The 21,805-nt window shown below is 40.3% G+C and overlaps 2 pseudogenes; both read left to right on the forward strand.

Moving 5' to 3' along the window:
* Positions 1-1,354: 1,354 nt before the first annotated feature.
* LOC103246555 (ATP-binding cassette sub-family A member 10 pseudogene) lies at positions 1,355-3,423 on the forward strand (annotated as a pseudogene).
* Positions 3,424-3,439: 16 nt separating this feature from the next.
* Positions 3,440-8,624, forward strand: LOC103246523 (ATP-binding cassette sub-family A member 10 pseudogene; annotated as a pseudogene).
* The last annotated feature ends 13,181 nt before the right edge of the window (positions 8,625-21,805 follow it).

A 21,805-nucleotide genomic window follows, 5' to 3' on the forward strand; every position in this document is an offset into this window, starting at 1 on the left:
TCTAAGACAATAAACATTTATGACCATGCAAGAAAAAATTCAAATTGCTGGATCATATGTTACGGAAAGAAACAAGATACACTGAGACAAATACCACATGATCTTATACATATGTGGAATCTAATAAAAACAGATGGTGAAGACTTCATGCAACTGGTCTTAGCAATCACTTTTTGGATATAACATCAAAGGCTCGGGAAATAAAAATACGGACATACATGTAGTACTACATCACTGTATCCAAACTATTCCAAGAACATTTAAAGCAGGACTTTAGGCCGGGCGCAGTGGCTCACGCCTGTAATCCTAGCACTTTGGGAGGCCGAGGTGGGCGGATCATGATGTCAGGAGATCGAGACCATCCTGGCTAACACTGTGAAACCCCGTCTCTACTAAAAATACAAAAGGAGAAAAAAAAAAAAACAAAAAAAAGCTGGGTGTGGTGGTAGGCGCCTGTAGTCCCAGGTACCAGGAGGCTAAGGCAGGAGAATGGCATGAACCCAGGAGGCGGAGGTTGCAGTGAGCCGAGATCGTGCCATTGCACTCCAGCCTGGGTAACAGAGCAAGACTCCATCTTAAAAAAAAAAAAAAAAAAAAAAAAAAGGCAGGACTTTAAATAGATATTTACACATGCATGTTCTTCATTATTATTTACAAAAGATGATTCCTGGAAAGAATACAAATGTTCCTTTAGAGATCAGTATCAAATTTTAAAAATGTGACATATACATAGAATATTATTTCATTTTAAAACAAATGAAAACAAACAAGATTATGTTACATATAATAGTCAAAAAGAAACAGACATTATATAATTACACTGATAAGAATATGGAAACCAGTCAAAATTATAGAAACAGTAAGTAAAATGGTATTCTTCAGGAGCTGAAGAAAAAGGAAAAAAGGGCAGTTTATTGTTTATAAGGTACTTTTCTAAGATAAAATTAGAGATCCATTGCAAAATAAAGTAAACGTACTTAATACCACTAGACTGTACACTAGAAAATATTTAAGATGGCAATTACATGTTTTTCATCAACTAAATATGTACATCTATCTAAAACGGTTACATTCTTTAAAAATCACCTTCAAATAAGAAGTGTTTCTCTCACAGAGCAACATAATCAAACATAAATAGATGGTAATTTTATACTGTTTCTCTGACTACTCACCTATACAAGAAAACAATGATGAGCACTCAAATAAAAAATGTATGAACACCTAGGGCAATATTTATATAGGCAAATACCACATAGATAACTTTCTTGCCAAGATAAATGTCTGATTTATATATATATGTATTTTAATTTGCTCCAATTGAAACCCCATGATGTTTATGTGAATTAAACACCACATGGTCATAAAAGGTACAGGTTAAAATTACCAAATATGAAGACTAGGCCAGGCACAGTGGCTGATACCTGTAATCCCAGCACTTTGGGAGGCCAAGGCAGGTGGATTACCTGAGGTTGGGACTTCGAGACCAGACTGGCCAATATGGAGAAACTCTGGCTCTACTAAAAATTCAAAAAATTAGCTGGGCGTGGTGGTGCATGCCTGTAATCCCAGCTACTTGGGAGGCTGAAGTAGCAGAATTGCCTCCCTATGAGGCAGATGTTGTGGTGAGCCAAAATCGTGCCATTGCTCTCCAGCCTGGGCAACAAGAGCAAAACTCTGTCTCAAAATAAAAAAAAATAAAAATAAAATATGAAGATTAAAAACCACTAAAATGGAGTTGAAAACTAGAATAAAAAATTCTGACCTACAAAATATTGAATCTAATATAGATGTATCAAAGACAATCTTATAAATAACTACAGTTTTCAACTGTGTGTACTTACAAAGAGCTGGCATTTTGAATCTTTGGCATTCAAAGTACAGCAGTAAAAGAAAACTCAATAATTAATAAAATGCCCTGATGAGAATGAGGTATTTGAATACATTTATTCTACAATTGGAAAATTTGAGCATTTTATTTCAGACATTTTGAATTCAAAATAAAAAATATTTGACAGAACATATGAGAAAGTAAAATATACAAGGGGAATGACACAGCAAGATGGCAGAATAGGAGGTTCTCTACCCACATCTTCTACAGTTATAAAAAAATGTGGCAAGAAAATGGCTTCACTGGGGGCTGAGAGTGCCCACAGGGTTCTTCCCACTGCTTCCTCTACCCCTATATTTTGCTTGGCTTTCTATTAATCTTTGCTCCGGGATCAAATATTGAAGACTTTGTGCATTCACCGAAGTGTCAGAATATAGTTTTGGAAATGGATGACTTCAGCAACAGAAATGGCTCAGATGATCACTCCTACAATGGAGGCATCATAGTGTCTGATGACCAGAAGGATTAGATTTTCAGTTGCATGTAATACCAAGAAATTGAATTGTTTTCCTGTTCTTATGGGAATTGTTACCAAAGCCCTTATTGAAATTTTTAACTTCATGGAGCTTATTCAAACGAAGAGCACCTCATTTTCTCGTGATGACATAGTGCTGGAACTTTGTTTTATAGATGGGTCCATATTTTTGTTGTTGATCACAAACTGCATTTCTCCTTATATCAGCATGAGCAGTATCAGTGATTATAAAAAATAAAGTTGAATCCCAGTTATGGATTTCAGCCTCTGGCCTTCAGGATACTGGTGTGGACAGGCTCTGGTGGACATTCCATTATACTCCTTGATTCTCCTTTCAATACATTTAATTTACTACCTCATATTTCTGGGATTCCAGCTTCCATGGGAACTCATGTTTGTTTTGGCGGTATGCATAATTCGTTGTGCGGCTTCTCTTATATTCCTCACGTATGTGCTTTCATTCATCTTTTGCAAGTGGTGAAAAAATAATGGCTTTTGGTCTTTTGGCTTTTTTATTATCTTAATATGTGTATTCACAATTCTGGTATCAACTAAGTATGAAAAACTCGCCGGGCGCGGTGGCTCAAGCCTGTAATCCCAGCACTTTGGGAGGCCGAGACGGGCGGATCACGAGGTCAGGAGATCGAGACTATCCTGGCTAACACGGTGAAACCCCGTCTCTATTAAGAAATACAAAAAACTAGCTGGGCGAGGTGGCGGGCGCCTGTAGTCCCAGCTACTCGGGAGGCTGAGGCAGGAGAATGGCGTGAACCCGGGAGGCGGAGCTTGCAGTGAGCTGAGATCCGGCCACTGCACTCCAGCCTGGGCGACAGAGCGAGACTCCGTCTCAAAAAAAAAAAAAAGAAAAACCCAACTTAATTTTGTGCATGATTTTCATACCTTCCTTCACTTTGCTGGGATATGTCATGTTATTGATCCAGCTCAACTTTATGTATATGAGAAACTTGGACAGTCTGGACGATAGAATAAATGAAGTCAATAAAACCATTCTTTTAACAACCTTAATACCATACCTTCAGAGTGTTATTTTCCTTTTTGTCATAAGGTGTCTGGACATGAAGTACGGAATTGAAATAATGAATAAAGACCCAGTTTTCAGAGTCTCTCCATGACGTAGAGAAACTCATCCCAATCCAGAAGAGCCTGAAGAAGAAGATGTTCAAGCTGAAAGAGTCCAAGCAGCAAATGCACTCACTACTCCAAACTTGGAGGAGCCAGTCATAACTGCAAGCTGTTTACACAAGGAATATTATGAGGCAAAGAAAAGTTGCTTTTCAACAAGAAAGAAGAAAATAGCCATCAGAAATGTTTCCTTTTGTGTTAAAAAGGTGAAGTTTTGGGATGAGTAGGACACAGTGGATCTGGTAAAAGTACTTCCATTAAAATGACAGCTGGGTTCACAAAGCCAACTGCAGAAGCGGTGGTGTTACAAGGCAACAGAGCATCAGTAAAGCAACAGCGTGACAACAGCCTCAAGTTCTTGGGGTACTGCCCTCAGGAGAACTCACTGTGGCCCAAGCTTACAATGAAAGAGCACCTGGAGTTGTATGCAGCTGTGAAAGGACTGGGCAAAGAATATGCTGCTCTTAGTATTTCATGATTGGTGGAAGCTCTTAAGCTCCAGGAGCAACTTAAGGCTCCCGTGAAAACTCTATCAGAGAGATAAAAGAGAAAGCTATGCTTTGTGCTGAGCATCCTGGGGAACCCATCAGTGGTGCTTCTAGATGAGCTGTTCACCAGGATGTACCCCGAGGGGCAGCAGCAAATGTGGCAGATACTTCAGGCTACCGTTAAAAACAAGGAGAGGGGCGCCGTCTTGACCACCCATTACATGTCAGAGGCTAAAGCTGTGTGTGGCCATCATGGTGTCAGGAACGCTAAGTTGTACTGGTTCTATTCAACATCTGAAAAACAAGTTTGGTAAAGGTTTTTACTAGAAATTAAAAAATGAAAGAACCTACTCAGGTGGAAGCTCTCCACACAGAGATTTTGAAGCTTTTCCCACAGGCTGCTCGGCAGGAAAGACATTCCTCTTTAATGCCGTATAAGTTACCTGTGGAGGATGTCCACCCTCTGTCTCAGGCCTTTTTCAAAGTAGAGGCAGTGAAACAGACCTTCAATGTGGAGGAATACAGCCTCTCTCAGGACACCTTGGAGCAGGTATTCTTAGAACTCCGTACAGAGCAGGCGCTGGGAAATGTTGATGATAGAAGTACAGCAGTTTGATGGAAACTTCTCCCACAGGAAGACTCTTAAAACGAAGAACCTCCTAACATTCAATTTTAAGTCCTACTACATTGTTAGTTTCCATAATTCTACAAGAATGTTTCCTTTTACTTCAGTTAACAACAACAAAAAAAAATTCAGTAGTTTAAACATTCAATAATGATTAAAGTTTTCATTTTTAAAAATTTTAGGATGAAGGAAACAAGGAAATACAGGGAAAAGTAGTAGACAAAATTAACAAAATCAGACATGTTATTCATCCCCAATATGGGTCTATTTTGTGCTTAAAAATAATTTTAAAAATCATATATTAGGTTGGTTTTTGGTTATTATCAATAAAGTTAACACTGAGCACATTTTACAAATAAAAAAATTTTCTAGCCTAAATTTCAAATGTATCAGCTATTTTTAAACATTAGTTACTCAGATTATAATTTAATGTGACACTGACTATAAGATGATCTGATGAAATGGCACAACATAACATTTAATTATAATGACATTCTGATTATAAAATAAATACATGTGAATATTGGTACATATTGAAATTATATGCAAGAAGATAACCATAATCTGTAAGAAAGTACCACAGTTAATATTTTATTTAGCCAACTTATATTCAATGTATTTTTTATGGGTTCTTTTTCAAAGGTAATATCAGTAGGCACAGTCATTTTCTACATCTTTTCACCTCACAATTCATGAACATTTCCCAGGTCATTATAACACTTTTGTGTTATATAATTGCTGCATTAATGTTATAGCTGTATTGATATAATACCAGAGTTGTTATATTTGGGTCATATGCAAATGTATTTCTTAGAAATGAAACTTTGATAGACTTAAAAAAATGTGGCAAGCCAGGTACGGTGGCTCACGCCTGTGATCACAGCACTTTGGGAGGCTGAGGCGGGTGGAACACCTGAGGTCAGGACTTCGAGACCAGCTTGGCCAATATGGTAAAACTCCATCAACACTAAAAATACAAAAATTGGCTGGGCATGGTGGTGGGCACCTGTAATCCCAGTTACTCGAGAGGCTGAGGCAGGGGAATTGCTTGAGCCTGGGAGGCGGAGGTTGCAATGAGCTAAGATGGTGCCACTGCACGCCAGCCTGGGTGACAAGAGTGAGATTCCATCTCAAAAAAAAGGAGCAGTTATGCCCTGGCAAAAGAAACTTTATGGGAACTTTGGAATCCATGTCAAAGGGTGTAAACCCAAGACTGAGGAGGGCTGTATTGAGAAGGCATGACCTTGCTTGAGTGGCATGCTTGCCCATCACAGTCCCAACTACAAAATAAAATATGACTAATTCTCACTGTAAATACAGCTGTAGACCATTTGGTTTTGTTTATGCCACTAGCACCATCTGCCAAGACACCAAGTGTCCTGTGTCTCAGGTGAAAGGACTTTAGATGTTGATCCTCTCTGTGATCTCTGAATTAGCCCCTTGCACACATCTATCATGGTGTGGAAGAAATCCTGCACATGCAGGAACCCACAGACAGAAACATCCTTCTGTGCCCCTGGATGTAGGCTTGCCAACATTTATTTAATGGTGGATCTTGATGTGGCACTATAATCTGGCTCCAAGTCCATAAAACCAAAGTCCAGAAACAGTTTTTCCTAACCTGGGACCTGCCAAAAAGCACACTATATGTGCCCCTCTAGGCATGCTGGCTGACTTTATTCCCACTGTGAATTTTGAAGCAGTCCTAAAACCTACCTCCAGTCCCTGTCAGCTAAAGTCTGGGAAGAGTCCTGTTCACCCAGGAACCTACAGGGAGAAATGCCATGAACCCGGAAACAAACCTGAAGACTTTGGTCTCAGCTGTGTATGCCGAAACAGCCCTATGAATCAGTTCCACACCCTCTCAGCTGTGATCAAGGGTCAGTACTGCTCATCTAGGAACCTGTCCAATGACGGGGTTAGAGGATTTCCAAACACCCAGCAGGAGCCACACAGCAGAAGCCATGCCTGCTCACATGGATTGTATCAGCTCTGTCATCTGCATATAAAACTGGAGACTTTTTTTCCCCAGCACCAGTCTTATTGATCAAGATCCTGAAGAAAGTTCAGTCTTTCCAGAAAATAGAATCCACAACGGTCTGATGCCCTAATAACAGGTCTACCAAGCATGAACTTCACTGTGATCCAGATCCAATGCACCTTACTGCAATCTCATCAGCACAGAAATCCAATAGGAGAAAATATTTACCTCCCCAAACTAATCTATAATGACTGAAAGAGGTATATACTCCTTCAGATACAGGGACATCAAAACAAGGTATCACAGATCATGAAGGATCAGGCAAACATAACATCACCAAAGGAAATTAAAAATGCTCCAGTAACCACTTACAATAAAACACAGATCTAAAAAATGGCTAATAATTCAAATAATTATCTTAAAGAATCTCAATGAGATGCAAAAAGCCACACATTACTAAATTTTTTTTACAACAATGTATGAACAAAATCACAATTATAATAAAGAGAACCTATTAAAAGAGAACCAAATAGATATGCTGGAGCTGAAGTACACAATAGGAGATCTAAAATATTAAAGAGAGAGCTTTAACAGGAGACTTCATTACACAGGGGGGTTAAAAAAAAAAAAGCAAACGTAAAAGTAAGTCATTTGAAAGTTTCTAATTAGAATTTTAAAAAAGAATGTAAGAGTGAATAAAGCATTTGGGCCCCATACTGCATAATAAACAGTAAGAATGTACATATTTTAGGAGGTTCATGAGAGAGAAAAATTTTAAAAAATTGTTTAAAGATATAATGTCTTAAATTTTTCCCAATCTTGGAAGAAATATGGATATTAAATTAAAAAGCTCAAAATGTCTATAGCAAGAAGAATCTAACAAAAATTGTCCATAACACATTATAATTAAGCCAAAATTCAAAGACAACGAGAGATTCTTAAAAGAAGCAAGAGAAAGAGATTCCTCACATACAAGGGAACTCCTATAAGGTTATCAGCACATGCCCAACAAAAACCATGCAAGCCACATGGAAGTGAAACCATATATTTGAAGTGCAAATGAAGAGAGAAAAAGAAAAAACCTTGACAATTAAGAAGACTATCCCTGACAAAGCTGTTCTTTAGAAATGATGTATCAATCAAAATCTCAGATTTAAAAAATGTTGAGGAAATTTTTCATCACTAGACCTGACTTACAAAAAAATGCTAATGAGAATTTTTCAAGTTGTAATGGAATCCTAACTTACAACAAAAATATAAATATTATTGAAAATCATATACACCTGGTCAAATTTAGAGGGCTATAAAACTGTAATTATGGTCAGAAATCACTTAATGCTGGTGTAAAAGCTACAAGAAAAAAATTATTAAATATAGCTTCAATAAATTGTTAATGGGTATACAATATAAAAAGATGCAGAGTGTGACATAAATACTGTGTTGAAGGGAGTAAGACTTTAATTTTTCAGTATATAGAAGCTAACTTTTGCTTGAGGCCAGGAGTTCAAAACCAGTCTGGTCAATATGGAAGGACCCTGTCTCTTAAATAAGTACATAACTAAAATTAAAGATCTCAGAAAGCTGTTTATTCTTTTTAAACAAGCAGCAGCTGGGCCTGATGGCTCATGCCTGTAATCCTAGCATTTTGGGAGGCCAAGGCAGGTGGACTGCTTGAGCCCAGGAGTTCAAGACCAGCCTAAGCAACATGGCAAAACCCTGTCTCTACAAAAAATAGTAAAAAAATAGCCAGACATGGCTGCATGTTCTTGTAGTCCCAGCTACTTGGGAGGCTGAGATAGGAGGATTGCTTGGACCTGGGGAAGCTGAGTCTGCACTGAGCTATGAATGCACCACTGCACTACAGCCTGGGTAACAAAGCAAGGGCCTATCTGACCTGGGTAACAATGCCAGACCCTATCTGTACAAAACGAAAAGTTAATTTGTTATCTGAAGCTAGATTTTATAACTATGAGATGTTTTACATAAGTTTCTTGGAAATTACAAAAAAAAAAAAAAAAAACAAACCTGTAGTGGGTAAATACAAAAGAAAGAGAAGGCATAAAACAACAAAAACAAACAAAAATTCAAGAAAACGCCAGGGAAGACAGCATGAAAGAATTAAAAAACAGAAACTAAATAGTCAGAAAACAATAAGAAAATGGCAGTAATAGGGCCGGGCGTGGTGGCTCACTCCTGTAATCCCAGCACTTTGGGAGGCTGAGGCAGGCGGATCACGAGGTCAGGAGATTGAGACTATCGTGGCTAACATGGTGAAAATCCGTCTCTAGTAAAAATACCAAAAATCAGCCGGGTGTGGTGGCAGGTGCCTGTAGTCCCAGCTACTCGAGAGGCTGAGGCAGGAGAATTGCGTAAACTTGGGAGGCGGAGGTTGCAGTGAGTTGAGATCAGGCCACTGCACTCCAGCCTGGGCAAGAGTGAGACTCTGTCTCCAAAAAAAAAAAAAAAAAAAAAAAAAAAAAAAAAAAAAAAGAACAAAGAAAAGAAAATGGTAGTAATAAGTTCTTATCAATCAGTAATTCCTTTAAATATATAAAGATTTAGTTATTCAATGAAAACATTGCTATAGTGTGAGCATCCTCTCCAAAATTCATGTTAAGATTTAATTGCCATTGTGAGAAAATTAAGAAATTAGGTCCATAATAAGTTATTAGGTCATGAGAGCTCTACTCTCATGAAAGGATTAGTATCAGTATTTCCACAGTGGATTAGTCATCATGAGAGTAGGTCTATTATAAAAGTGAGCTCTGGTGCACACCTTCTGTCATCCTTAAGCCTTGGGTCATGCTGTGATGTAGAAATGTGATTCTCATCAGATGGGAATGACATGCTCTTGGACTTCTCGGCATCCAGGATTCTGAGCTAAGTAAACTTCTATTCTTTATAAATTACCTACTCTGGGATATTCTGTTATTGAAGCCAAAAATAAACAAAAACATCCATAGAATGTCTGAATAGATTTAAAAAATCAACAATATGCTGTGCAGAAGAGACTTACTTTAGATTTAAGGACATACATAGCTTAATGGTACAAGGATGAAAAAATATTCCATGCCAATAATAACTAAAAGAGTGTAGAAGTGGCTATATTTATATCAGACTACATAGACTTCTAGAAAAAATATGTCATGATAAAAGAACTTTATTATATAATGATGAGTCTAATTTGTCAAAAAATAATTAAATATATATATGTACGAAACACTGGAACACATAAATATATTAACACATATTAAGAAAAGTGGAGAAAGAAACAGATATGATAGGGGACTATATTGCCCTACTTAATACATCATTCAGACAGAAAGCTAGTGAAAAAACAAGTACTTGCATAGCACTATAAAACTACACCTAACAAACATGTATAGAACATTTCATCCAACAGTATAATTTATATTATTCTCAAACAGACATGGAACATTCTCCAGGACACATCATAAATCTGGCCCACAACAAAAACAAACAAGTCTATTCATTTTTAAAAATACTGAAATCATATCAAAAATTTAAATCACAATTTTATTAAACTAGAAATCAATATAAGGAAAAGTAAAAAATGTACAAATATGTGTATATTAAACAACACGCCTCTGAAAAACCAATGGGTCAAAGAAGAAAAAAAATCACAAAGTATCTTGAGAAAACTGAAAATAGAAACAGGACATATCAAAACTGAAATGTAACAAAAGATGTTCTAAGAATTTTATAGCAATATATTTTTATACTAAGAAAAAAGATCTCAATGAAACCTTAATCCTCAAAACACTTGAAAAATAACTAATCTCAATGTTAGCGTAATAAAATAAAAATTAGACCTCTAATAGAAATAAATTAGATACTTAACAAAAAAGAAAAAAGGCAGAGAGAGAATTTGCATATAAAAATTTCCTAAATTAAGGCCGGGTGCGGTGGCTCATGCCTGTAATCGCAGCACATTAGGAAGTTGAGGTGGGGAGATCATGGGGTCAGGAGTTTGAGACCAGCCTGGCCAACACAGTGAAACCCTGTCTCTATTAAAAATACAAAAAAATTAGCTGGGTGTGGTGGCGGGCGCCTGTAATCCCAGCTACTTGGGAAGCTGAGGCAGGAGAATGGCTTGAACCCAGGAGGCAGAGGTTGCAGTGAGCTGAGACTGCGCCATTGCACTCCAGCCTGGGTGACAAAGTGAGACTCCGTCTCAAAAAAAAAAAAAAAAAAAAAAAAAAAAAATTAAAGGTTTTTAGAAAAGGGAGGAGAGTAAATACTATTCCTTTATTTTCCAGTTGGAGGACTAAGTCTCTTATTTCCATTTTGCACTTATATTTACAATAACCACATCTGAAAACTCTGCTTTGAACTCGTGAACATCTGATTTCCAGCATGGCCTGGATTTAGGCACCTGTAGGGTGACCTTGGGCATACTGTCTTCACAGGAAAGAGGGTTTGTCGGGGGGAAAATGCAGAATAGAAAAGGTGCTATCAAGAACCCATGGGTGAGGGTTGGTGCACAGTTGATGAAAGGTCTGGTTAGTGCTACAGATACTGACCCAGGCAGGACAGCTCTGACTTATAAATGTGTGCGTGCAGGGAGATAAGATGGTCAGGTGATCCAGAAGCCTAGGCTACCGCAGGAAAGAGGTTACTGGTGCAGATTCAAGATCTGGGAGGTAAAAAGAAGCCATGAATCTTCTGGACACTTACGTGTCCTATTATTGGAAAACTCTAGAAGCAGAGGTGTTCTCAGCACAATTCCTGAGTGAAGCTTTGTCATGAGAGAAGCATGGCCGTACCACTGCTTAGCATGCATGTGTGTGAATGTGCAGAAATCACATTGTAGCAGCAGGGTGGAGAGAAGAGTCTGCCCTCAGAACCCTTTCCCTTGAAGTCCTCAGTCCCCTTCGACCCCTGGAGGAGACCTAGAATCACAGGACAATTCACTGTGTGACAGCTTGTGTGTAAACCACAACAACAACAAAACAAAAAAGCCTCTCCATTCTACAACAGACCCAGTGTCTGCCTCCAACCAAGGCTGCTATGATATCTTAATTTTTTTGAGAAAGGGTCTCACTTCGTCACATAGGTTGGAATGCAGTGGTGTGATCTTGGCTCTTGGCAGCATCAACCACCCAGGGTTCAAGCGATCCTCCTGCCTCAGCACACCCCCAGGTAGCTGGGAATACAGGTGTGTGCCACCGTGCCCAACTAATTTTTTTGGATTTTTGGCAGAGATGGGATTTCATCATTTGCCCAGGCTGGTGTTGAACTCCTGAGCTCAAGCAATCTGCCCTCCTCGGCCTCCCAAAGTGCTAGGTTTACAGGCATGAGCCACTGTACCCAGCCTAATATGTGTGTGTGTGTGTGTGTGTGTGTGTGTGTGTATATATATATATATATGAGTCTGAGACTCGCTCTGTCGCCCAGGCTGGAGTGCAGTGGCGCAATCTTGGCTCACTGCACAGTCCGCCTCCTGGATTCATGCCATTCTCCTGCCTCAGCCTCCCGCGTAGCTGGGACTACAGGCACCCACCACCACGCCCAGCTAATTTTTTGTATTTTTAGTAGAGACGGGGTTTCATCGTGTTAGCCAGGATGGTCTCGATCTCCTGACCTCGTGATCCACCCGCCTCGGCCTCCCAAAGTGCTGGGATAACAGGTGTGAGCCACTGCGCCCGGCCATATCTTTATTCTAACACCAAATATATGGAGTTTGCTGAACACCAACCAATCCTCCAACACAAACTGGGTGTCCAACAACTCAATTCTGAAAACACCAGGGTCAGCATAGACCCCACCGGCTCAGGGCTCAGTCCCACAATACTGCTTCCACTCCACGTGCCAGTCACAAGCCCCAGGGACCCATCTATACTTCTGAGGAACTGTCTATAAATTATGGGCTTCCACAACTCCCTCCCTCAAGTTAAAGGATTTGATAAAACTACTCACAGAACTTGGCAAAAACACTTTACCTATGTTTACCAGGTTATGATATTGGATACAACTCAGTAAAAGCCAAGAGGAAAAAATGTATAGGACAAAGGAAAGCAGGAGAAACATGAGGTGGGCCGCGAATCATGGTAGTTATCTCTCAAATCCTTTGTGTTCTGCAAGAAAAGCTTACTGCAAAGAAATACCCTTTTCATTATGACTTTGATGATATTCTCTCTTTAGTTACCACAAATTCACAGACTCTGCGTTCTCATTTTTCCCTCATAAACAATTAAATAATTTTGTCCTCAGTATTCAGAACAGAATACTTGTTAACCAAACTGCTCAAGTTTCTCTCCTTCCCCCAGGCCCCTGGACTATGCTCCACTTTCAGTCTAAGTCAGCATACAACCCTCTTGATGTTCCTCCCAAGAACAGGCTGACTTCAGGGTGAAACATTCTCTAATCTCGAATCTGATTTTGCTGTTCTCCATTCTGCCCTCTCCTTCCCATCTTCTTTCTAATCTTGATTGCTCCTCCATATGAAAAATCGCCCTTATCTGTCTCATTTTGGAGATGCTCGCAGATCTTGTGCTTGGTGCTTTTTCCATTGCAATTCTCCTTAAAATAAAGTTACTTCTTACCTACATCAGAATTTATTTTATTTGATTGTATCTAGAAACAGCCCGAAGACAATAACAATTACTCCCTCTCAGAGGACATCACAACCCTCCTCCCATCCCAAATCTCACTGCATCTGCCTGTGGATCCTCAGCTTTCCAGGGCTCTGAAGCATCTCAGTATAAAGGCTCCTTTCACGTCTACTTTCAGCCAGGCTAGGGCACCTGCAGAAAAGGTTCCCAGGAAGAAACTACTGGGCTACTGATGACCTCCTTTGGCAGGGTCAAGATTGGCCTTACCCTGCAGTTAACAGGCTTAGGTCTCTGATTTCCAGTCAAGATTATTCACTTAGTTTTACATAAAAGAACTCAGTGTTTAAATAATCCAACAAAATTCCTCAAACTCATTGCTTATGTTTATAGGAGGAAAGGAGATTGTAAGGTACTTACATTTTATACTTCAACAAGAAAAGCCAAAATATATATCAATTTCAGACAATAATCATTTAGGTATTATTTTCTTAATTACAAATAGGTGAATATTAACCAGGAATGTCAAGTCCTATTCCATACAATTTAACATTAAATTCAGACACCCAGATAACAGCATAAAGAGCAGACTTATTCATTATTACAAATTCCCCACCATGCAGAAAAGAAAAACTGATATATTGGCATATCTCTAAATCACCAATTTATCTACCAAAATTTCTTGTAAAAATGTATTCAGTTCTCTGCAGCCATAGAGGAAAAGAAATGTTTCCTACTTTTTTTTAACTTAGTAATAGTCCCATAACTAAGCCCTGAGGTTCCGTTTGAAACCACCCCCAAAATACACAGATCTGAAAAACTTATTACATATGTCAAGGGAAAAACGAAAGAATTTTTAACAAATAGTAGACATTTTTAAAATTTACATTTTTATGCCTCTTTGAGAATATTCTCCTATCTTTCAAGCTCTACCAATAAAATGCATTGTACAGTTAATAAAATGGAAGGTGAAATAAGTAAACATTTTTTTCAAGATGACAAACCCAACGAGTAGCAGTACTGGCTGGAATAATGACATGTCTGACTCAAGTGTCAAGTCGGGCTGTCTGTCGTGTGATGTACATCCTCCCACCTTCATCATTCTCACTGAAGTACTCAATGACCACCCTCCCAAGAGCCTGTGGACTGCATCCCCATGTGTGCCTGGAGTGTTTTGTGTGTGTGTGTATGTATGCAGGTCCATGCACCATCTTACTAGAATGGACTTTAATTGTCTTTGGGGATACTATCTTTTTCTCCCTTCACAATTCTGAAAAAATCCAGATGGTAGAAATTACTTCTGCCTTTCCCCTCAATATCAAAATTCCATTGGCCGAACAGCAATGTGTCTCCAAAAAATGGAAACTGGACTGGGAGAAAGAAAATCTTAATGCCACAAGGATATGGCTTTTTGAATAGTGTAAACCACAAGAGTGCTCTGAGCACCAGGGAACCCAGCTGCTCCTGAGAGGGTTTACCCCACACCTCAGGCCGTCCACTACGAGGAGATGATGCAGTAACTTATACCCTAAATACTCCAAGACACATGGCTACTGTGGGCATCTGGGATCTTCCCCAGACAGTTCTGAAGCCTAGGACCAGGAAAGGACAACAGGATGGCTGAGGACAAATTACCTTGTAAAGTTGGGAACCTAAACCCCAAATCATGCTGATAAGGTGTCTGTATCTGAAGAAGACAAAAGAAGAGGCACAAAAAATACACACTTTTACCACTGTTATTCAACATAGTACTAGAAGTGCTAGCTAGAGCAATGAGACAAGAGAAAAAAATAAAGGCCATCCAAATTGGAAAGGAAGAAGCCAAATTATCTTTGTTTGCAGATGATGTGGTCTTATATTTGGAAAAACCAAATTCACTAAAATATGACTAGAATTGATGAATTTAGCAAAGATGTAAGATTTAAAAAATTAGTAGTGTTTCTACATGCTAACAGTGAACAATGTAAAAAAGAAATCAAGAGTAATCCCATTTACAGTAGCCACAAATTAGAAGTAAATACCTAGAAATTAAAGAAATGAAAAGTCTCTACAATGAGTACTATAAAACACTGATGCAAGAAATTTAAAAAGACAAAAAACTGAATAATATTTTATGTTCATGAATAGGAAGAATCAACATTTTTTAAATGTCCATACTACCCAAAGCAATCTACAGATTTAATACAACCTCTAGAAAAACATCAATGACATTCTTGCCAGAAATAGAAAAAACAATCCTACAGTATATACAGAACCATAAAAGAATCAGAATAGCCAAAGCCATTTTTAAGAAAAATGAAACTGGAGGAATCATAGTATTTGACTTTAAATGATACTGTAGAGCTACAGTAATTAAAACAGCATGAAACTGATCAGTGAAACAGTAAAGAGAATGCAGAGAAATATCCATATATCTACAACCAACTTATGTCTGACAAAGGTGTCAAAAATATATACTGGGGAAAAAAGTCTTCAATAAATTGTGCTACAAAAACTGAATATCCATATTCAGAAGAATGAAACTAGACCCCATCTCTTGTCATATAAAAAAAAATTAAATCAAAATGGATTAGAGGCAAATCTAAGATCTCAAACTATGAAACTCCTACAAGAAAACATTGCTGAAGCTCTACAGGAAATTAAACTGGGCAAAGTTGTCTTGAATAATACCCCACAAGCACAGGCAACCAAAGCAAAAATGAACTAATGGAATCCCATCAAGTTAAAGAGCTTCTCACGAGCAAATGAAACAATTAACAAAGAGACAACACATAAAACGAGAGAAAATGTGTAAACTGCCCATTAGAAAAAAAAAAATAACGAGAATACGTAAAGCGCACACACAGCTCTATAGGATAAAATTGAATAATCTGATTACAAATAGGCAAAAATTTGAATAGACATTTCTCAAAAGGTCAAATGACAAAAAGACACATGACAAGGTGCTCAAGATCATTTATCTTCAGATAAATGCAAATCAAAATGACAATGAGATATTATCTTACTCCAATTACAGTGGCTTTTATCCAAGTCAGGCAATAACAAATGCTGATGAGGATGTGGAGAAAAGTGAACTCTAGTGCTCTCTTGGTGGGAATGTAAATTAGTACAACCACTATGGAGAACAATTTAGAGGTTCCTCAAAAAATGAAAAATAGAGCTACTGTATTATCCAGCAATCCCACTGCTAAGTAGGTACATAAAAGAAAAGAAATCAGGACTTCAGAGAGATATTTGTACCTCCATTTTTATTGCAGCAGTGTTCACATTGTCCAAGATTTAGAAGCAACCTAAGTGTCTATCAACACATGAATGGATAAAGCAAATGGGTACATATACACAATGGAATATTTTTCCATCATAAAGAATAAGATCCTGTCATTTGCAACATGTATGGAACTAGAGGTTATTATGTTTACAGATACAATCCAGGCGAGGCTGGGCGTGGTGGCTCAAGCCTGTAATCCCAGCACTTTGGGAGGCCGAAACGGGTGGATCACGACGTCAGGAGATCGAGACCATCCTGACTAGCACAGTGGACAACATTCTTTTATGCACTCTTTTTTAGTTATCCCTATCTGCCCAGTTCCCTTATTAGGCTGAGACATTTTAACCAAATTATCTGCTTCCCTGATTATTCCTGGACTACAGCCACATCTCATTGCCACCCTTCTTCCCAACCTAAAGCCTCCTTTGTGTCTTCCTCTCATATCCCCCCACCTTAACCCACAAGTATGGGACACCTCCACTCCCTCCCTGGCAACCAATCACACGCCTGTTACCATCCCATTAAAACCTAATCACCCTTACCCTGCTCAACACCAATGTCCCATCCCACAGCACGCTTTAAAAAGATTAAAGCCTGTTACCACTTGCCTGTTACAGCTTGGCCTTTTAAAGCCTATAAACTCTCTTTACAATTTTCTAATTTTACCTGTCCAAAAACCAGACAAGTCTTACAGGTTAGTTCAGGATCTGCACCTTATCAACCAAATTGTCTTGCCTATCCACCCCATGGTGCCAAACCCATATGCTCTCCTATCCTCAATACCTCCCTCTACAACCCATTATTCTGTTCTAGATAAACCTAGCTGACCCCACAAATCATAAATTCTTTCCCCACTCCCAATTCCATTCCTTAAAAAACAGCCCTAAAAGCTGCTCCCACATGGCTCTCCCTAACTCACCCCAACCTTTTTCATTACACACAGCCAAACTGCAGGGATGTGTGGTTGGAATTCTTACACGAGAGCCAGGAACATGCCCTGTAGCCTTTCTGTCTAAACAAGTTGACCTTACTGTTTCAGCCTAGCCCTCATGTCTGTGTACGGTGGCTGCTGCTGCTTTAATACTCTTAGAGGCCCTCAAAATCACAAGCTATGCTCCACTTACTCGCTACAGTTCCCATAACTTTTTTTTTTTGTTTTGAGACGGAGTCTCGCTCTGTCGCCCAGGCTGGAGTGCAGTGGCCGGATCTCAGCTCACCGCAAGCTCCGCCTCCCAGGTTTACGCCATTCTCCTGCCTCAGCCTCCCGAGTAGCTGGAACTACAGGCGCCTGCCACCTCGCCTGGCTATTTTTTTTTTGTATTTTTTAGTAGAGATGGGGTTTCACCGGGTTAGCCAGGATGGTCTCGATCTCCTGACTTTGTGATCCGTCCGTCTCGGCCTCCCAAAGTGCTGGGATTACAGGCTTGAGCCACCGCGCCCGGCCCCCATAACTTTCAAAATCGATTTTCCTCCTCCTACTTGACGCATACACTTTCTGCTCCCCAGCTCTTTCAGCTATACTCAGTCTTTGTTGAGTCTCCCACAATTACCATTGTTCCTGGCCCAGACTTCAATCCGGCCTCCCACACTATTCCAGATACCACACCTGACCCCCATGACTGTATCTCTCTGATCCACCTGACATTCACTCCATTTCCCCATATTTCCTTCTCTCCTGTTCCTCGCCCTTATCACACTTGGTTTATTGATGGCAGTTCCACCTGGCCTAATTGTCACTCACTAGCAAAGGCAAGCTATGCTATAGCATCCTCCACATCTATCATTGAGGCTACCACTCTGCCCCCCTCCACCACCTCTCAGCAAGCCAATCTCATCACCTTAACTCGAGCCCTCCCTCTTGCCAAGAAATTACACGTCAATATTTATACTGACTCTAAATATGCCTTCCATATCCTGCACCATGCTGTTATATGGGCTGAAAAAGGTTTCCTCACTAAGCAGGGGCCCTCTATCATTAATGCCTCTTTAATAAAAACTCTTCTCAAAGCCGCTTTACTTCCAAAGGAAGCTGGAGTCATTCACTGCAAGGGACATCAAAAGGCATCAGATCCCATCACTCAGGGCAACGTTTATGCTGATAAGGTAGCTAAAAAAGCAGCTAGCATTCCAACTTCTGTCCCTCACGACTAGTTTTTCTCCTCATGGGTCACTCCCACTGAAACTTACCACTCCCACTGAAAACTTCCACCTATCAATCTCTTCCCCACTGAAAACTTCCCACTGAAAACTTCCACCTATCAATCTCTTCCCACACAATGCAAATGGTTCTTGGACCAAGGAAAATATCTCCTTCCAGCCTCAAAGGCCCATTCTATTCTATCGTCATTTCATAACCTCTTCCATGTAGGTTACAAGCCACTAGCCCGCCTCTTAGAACCTCTCATTTCCTTTCCCTCGTGGAAATCTATCCTGAAGGAAATCACTTCTCAGTGTTCCATCTGCTATTCTACTACTCCTCAGGGATTGTTCAGGTCCCCTCCCTTCCCTACACATCAAGCTCAGGGATTTGCCCCCGCCCAGGAGTAGCAAATTGACTTTACTCACATGCCTCGAGTCAGGAAACTAAAATACTTCTTGGTCTGGGTAGACACTTTCACTGGATGGGCAGAGGCCTTTCCCACAGGGTCTGAGAAGGCCACTGTGGTCATTTCTTCCCTTTTGTCAGACATGATTCCTTGATTTGGCCTTCTCACCTCTATACAGTCTGATAACAGATTGACCTTTACTAGTCAAATCACCCAAGCATTTTCTCAGGCTCTTGGTATTCAGTGGAACCTTCATATCCCTTATCATCCTCAATCTTCAGGAAAGGTAGAACGGACTAACGGTCTTTTAAAGACACACCTCACCAAGCTCAGACTCCAACTTAAAAAGGACTGGACAGTACTTTTACCTTTTGCCCTTCTCAGAATTAGAGCCTGTCCTTGAGATGCTATAGGATACAGTCCATTTGAACTTTTATATGGACACACTTTCTTACTCAGCCCCAACCTTGTCCCAGACACCATTCCTCTAGGCAACTATCTTCCAGTCCTCCAGCAGGCTAGACAGGAAATTCACCATGCTGCTAATCTTCCCTTGCCTACTCCAGATTCCCCGCCATATAGACACCCTAGCTGGACCATCAGTTCTTGTCAAGAATCTGACCCCTCAAACTCTACAGCCTCGATGGACCGGACACTACTTAGTCATCTATAGTACCCCAACCGCCGTCCACCTGCAGGACCCTCCCCCATTGGGTTCACCATTCCAGAATAAAGCTGTGTCCATCAGACAGACAGCCTGATATCTCCTCTTCCTCCTGGAAGTCACAAGTACTCTCCCCTACTTCCCTTAAACTCACTCACATTTCTGAAGAACAATAATAACCCTTACGAGCCTAATACATCCCTTCATTCTATCAGGTCTATTCATCCTTACCCTACTCTTTGTGACAGGGCTTTACGCAGTCGCCCCCACTACTTGGACTACACCCCAAAAACTTGTCATCCCTACTTTATTCTGTCTAGTCATACTCCTATTCACCATTCTCAACTACTCATAAATGACCTGCTCTTGTTTTGTTTACAATGCTGGTTTACATTGTTTCTCCAAGCCATCACAGCTGATATCTCCTGGTGCTATCCCCAAACTGCCACTCTTGACTCCCTCTTGGAGTGGACAGATGATCCTTGATGGCAGGGCACCCTCCAATACTTCCATCCTGATGAAGTTATATTCTTTACTTTCATACTCACTCTTACATTCTTATGCCACTCTCTACCTCTCCCTAGTTACCTCCAGCATACTATCAATCTCACCCACTCTCTCCTCACTGCCTCCAATCCTTCTCTAGCAAAGAATTGTTGGCTATGCGTTTCCCTTTCTTCCTGCACTTACACAGCCATCCTCGCTCTACAGGCTGACTGAGCTACCTCTCCCGTCAACCTGCACCCCAGAACCTCCTTTAATAGCCCTCATCTTTACCTGCCTGAGGCACTTCTTTACTTTCTAGACAGATTTGGTGAGAACTCCCCAGACATTTCACACCAACAAGCTGCCACACTTCTCTGCACCTACTTACGGCACTTTTCTCCTTATGTCAATTCCACGCCCCCCATATTTGGACCCCTAACCACACAAACAACTATCCCTGTTGCCGCTCCTTTATGCATCTCCCAACAACAGCCTGCTGGAATCCCTTTAGGCAAGCTTCCACTGTCCAAATGTTCCTTTTTATCTCCAGAACCCAGCCACACACATTACCAAACAGATGGGGGCATTCCAGCTTCACATGACTGATAAGCCCTCTATCATTACTGACAAACTCAAAAACACTGGCGGTCACTATTGTTTAGGAAGACACGTACCCTGCATCTCACTCCATCCTTGGCTACCCTCCCCCTGCTCGTCTCAGTCTCCTCCTGGCCCCTCCTCTTGCTGGCTTGTACCCAGCCCCATGAATAGCAGTGAAAGGCTACTCATAGATACTATGCGCTTTCTTATACACCATGAGAACCGAACCCCTCCCTCTATGCAGTTGCACCATCAATCCCCGTTACAACCTCTAACGGCTACTGCCCTTGCTGAAGCTCTAGGATTTGGGGTACAGGACTCCTCTTTCAGTACACCCTCTCACCTTTTCACTTTACATTTCCAGTTCTGCCTGACACAAAGTCTCTTCTTTTTATGTGGCTCTTCCACCAACCTGTGCCTACCTGCCAAATGGATGGACACATGTACTGTAGTCTTACCCCCAAAATCCAGTTTGCAGACGGGAATGAACAAGTGCCTGTCCCTCTCATGACACCAACATGACAAAAAAGAGTCATCCCACTGATCCCTTTACTTGTGGGTCTAGGGCTTTCTGCCTCCACTATTGCACTCGGAACTGGAATAGCAGGCATCTCAACCACTGCCACAACATTCCGCAGCCTCCCTAATGACTTCTCTGCTAGCATTACAGACATATCACAAACTTTATCTGTTCTCCAAGCCCTGGTTGACTCTTTAGCTGCAGTTGTCCCCCAGAACTACTGACGCCTCTTCTTCACTGCTGGAAAAGGAGGACTCTGTATATTTTTAAATGAAGAGTGTTGTTTTTACCTAAATCAATCTGGCCTGGTATATGACAACATAAAAAAACCCAAGGATAGAGCCCAAAAACTTGCCAACCAAGCAAACAGTAACGTTGAACCCCTTGGACACTCTCTAATTGGACATCCTGGGTATTCCTAATTCTTAGTCCTTTAATACCTATTTTTCTCCTTATTTTATTCAGACCTTGTGTCTTTCATTTAGTTTCTCAATTCATACAAAACCACATCTAGACCATTACCAATAATTCTATACAACAAATACTCCT

Source organism: Chlorocebus sabaeus, chromosome 27, assembly GCF_047675955.1.
Source record: "Chlorocebus sabaeus isolate Y175 chromosome 27, mChlSab1.0.hap1, whole genome shotgun sequence".
Taxonomy (NCBI): domain Eukaryota; kingdom Metazoa; phylum Chordata; class Mammalia; order Primates; family Cercopithecidae; genus Chlorocebus; species Chlorocebus sabaeus.